The sequence below is a fragment of the Phyllostomus discolor genome, chromosome 15, assembly GCF_004126475.2.
Source record: "Phyllostomus discolor isolate MPI-MPIP mPhyDis1 chromosome 15, mPhyDis1.pri.v3, whole genome shotgun sequence".
Classification (NCBI taxonomy): domain Eukaryota; kingdom Metazoa; phylum Chordata; class Mammalia; order Chiroptera; family Phyllostomidae; genus Phyllostomus; species Phyllostomus discolor.
In genome coordinates, this window is record NC_040917.2 from 9,960,273 (window position 1) to 9,963,682 (window position 3,410).

A 3,410-nucleotide genomic window follows, 5' to 3' on the forward strand; every position below is an offset into this window, starting at 1 on the left:
AGTTTCCTTTTTTTCACTCAACACGGTGTTTCAGAGGTCTGTGCTTCTGCGTGCACATCTGCATGCACATCTGGTGCATGCACACCTGCTGCGTGCACATCTGCTGCGTGCACATCTGGTATGTGGTCTCTCACACCTGCGTGGGGTTCTACCACCAGTATCTGCCTCATGGTACACGTTGCTGCATCTAGAAATGAATGTCTAGATGGTCCCTGGGTCCCTGACACCACAGCAAACCGAGGCCAGCCTTCGTGTGTGCACCCCTTCTAGGGCATCCGTGAGAACTCGCTATAGATCGAACGCTTGTGTTGCACAATTCCTGTGCTGGAATCCCATGTGATGGTATGACAGCGGGGCCTCTGGGAGGGGACCAGCTTCTGAGGCAGAACCCGTGTCAGAGACCCCGGAGCTCTCGTGCTCCGGGTGCCATGTGAGGACACAGGGAGAGGACAGCTCTCTATCAACCAGGCAGTGCTGAGCCTGCTGCCGACTTGGTCTTGGACTTCCAGGTCTCCAGAACTGTGGGATAAATTTCTGTCATTTGTGAGCTGCCCCGTCTATGGTCCTGTTACAGCAGCCCAAAGGGACTGAGACAAGAACTACCCGGGACCTGGATCGCTGGATGATGGAGCAGTCTCGTACCTACAGGGAGTGACCACTACCAGGTTGTTCTCCCTGGCTGCCCCAGTTCACACCCCTCCCCCAGCAGGGCAGTTAGCCTCCTGTCCAGTTTCCCCATGGTTGCCAATCTGATAGGTACAGTGTGCTATTGTGTTGTTGTTTAATTTTCATTTCTCTGATAATAATAAGTTCAATATTTCACCCATGGGCTTGTCAGTTCCTTTGGGTCTTCTCTTCTGTAAACGGCCTGGTCTTTTTACTTTGTGGGCGCACGATTTCCAATTGGGTTTCCTTGCTTTACGCTTGTTGATTTGCAGGGGCTCTTTATATATTCTAAGCATTAGTCCTTTGTTTTAGACATAGCGGGTATCTTGTCCCCATCTGTCACCACTCTGTGGAGTGGCCACCCAGCACAACGGATGAGAACATGGCTCTAGGTGTTTGTATCCAGACCTGGGTTTGCTATCTGTCTAGGTCATCACCTCCATGACCCCGGATGAATTCCCGTCATGCATCTCAGTACCTTATCTGTGAAATGGGGGTACTAATAGTACCTACTCCATAGGGCTAAGAATAGTAAATCAGCCAGTATTTTAAAATCCTAGAATAGTGCCTGGCATATGGTATGTATTATAAGAGCATTTGCTAAAAAAGTACAAAATATTAACCTTGCTCTGCAGTTCTTGGCTGAACAGAGCCCTTAATTTGAAGCAATTACAATCATCAATACTTTCACTTATGTTTTTGTGCTTTCGGGATTCCTAGTTACTCTGTTCCACTCCTTGGTCACAAAGTTTGTCTCCTACCTTACCTTCTCTAAAACGTACAGTCTTGCCATTGACATTGAAGTGTGCAACCATTCAGCTCTTACCATTTCATGTAGGAAGCATCCAGCTTCTTAGGGAAGCATCCAGCTTCATTTTTTGCCACTTAGTGACTCAGGTTCCCAATCCCACCCCAGAACGTCCTGGCCTCGGTGACCATGGTTCACCTTGAGCACAGCCCCAAGCATGCCTGGGCCTGTCTGAGCTCTCGGTTTTGCTCGCCACAGGTTCTGACTGTGGAGCCATTACTGTGTTTTTTAGCGGAGCTTTAGGGAAGAAACTGGTATCTAGAAGGTCAAGTTCTTCTTTTGCCTTTCTTTTTCAGTATGGATTAGGTACATATGGACATCATTCTTTTTTTTAAGAGTTTATTTATTTAGGTTTTTTTTTCTTCGAGAGAGGGGAATGGAAGGAGAGAGAGAAACATCATTGTGTGGTTGCCTCTCATGTGTCCCCTGCTGGGGACCTGGCCCACAACCCAGGCATGTGCCCTGACTGGGAATCAAACCAGCGACCCTTTGGTTCACAGGCCAGCACTCAATCCACTGAACCGCACCAGCCATGGTGGACATCATTCTTCCACACATATTTTACGTTGTGTTTATAAAATTCCTCAAGAAGTTCAGCTGTCATTTGTATTGGCATACACTTAGTTTCCATATTAATTAGGGGGAGAATAGATATCTTTATAATAATACATTAATACAACTGAGAGTGTGAAATGTTATCCCATTTATTCAGATTTTTTACATTATTCTCTAAAAGAGTCAACATTTGTTCTCCATAGAAGTCTTTGGAATCATTCCTAGAAACCGTATAATTTTTGTCAGTACTGTGAATCGCCTTTTCGTTGTTATTTTCCGGTTGGTTATTGGTGTTAAAGGGAAAGTCTCCAATGATTTTTGCACGTTTTTCTTGTCTCTGGCAATTTTTTGAACTCCATTGGTTTTCTAATGCAGATGACTGCATGGTCAGCAAGTCATTATACATATACATATTTTTTCCAAGTGTGATGCTTTTTATTTTATTTTATTTTTTAAAAAAGATTTCATTTATTTATTTTAGAGAAGGAAGGGAGGGAGAAAGAGAGAGAGAGAAACATCAATGTGTGGTTGCTGGGGGTCATGGCCTGCAACCCAGGCATGTGCCCTGGCTGGGAATCGAACCTGTGATGCTTTGGTTTGCAGCCCGCGCTCCATCCACTGAACTAGGCCAGCCAGGGCCCAAGTGTGATGCTTTTTAAAAAAGTTTCCTATGCTGTTGGCAGAGACTTCTAGGAGCATGCCAAAGGGGGGTGATGAGGGGCAAGAATCATTGTCTTACCTTCAGTCTCAAGGGGACGATAAGGGTAGAGTTTCTCCCTCACGCACACACTTGCTCCAAGTTTCCTTCCTGGTGTATAACTTCTTCTAAGTTAAGAATTTCCTTTTTATTTGCAATTGGTGAAGAGCTTTCTCTCCCCAGTTATAAATAGATATTACATTTTATCAAATGTGTTTTTTATAAAATCAAGACAATCGTAGACTTATTCCTTTACCAATAATATTAAATTACTACTGTGACAGATTATTTCTGACATGGAGTCATTATTGCCTTCCTGACGCGAATCCTAATGAACTGCAGTTTTTCTTAATACACTGTTAGAGTCAGCTAGATGATGTTGGTAGGTTTCCAGCTACATGAGATTTTTAAAAGACAGTTATTTGATAGATTTCTAATTTTATTTACCTGGTCAGAGTATATATATGTGTGTGTAAGATATAAATACATGTGTAAGATAAATATGTATACATATATAAGATACAGTAATATGTGTGTGTATATATTAATTCCTTAGAACCCAGTGAGGTACACATGGTCAGTGTTTATACACATGCCACACGTGCTTGGAAAGAGCGTGTCTTTCCTCTTAGTAAGAGTTGAATTCTATCTGTAGCTGGTAGTTCCACGTACTCTATCGCTTTG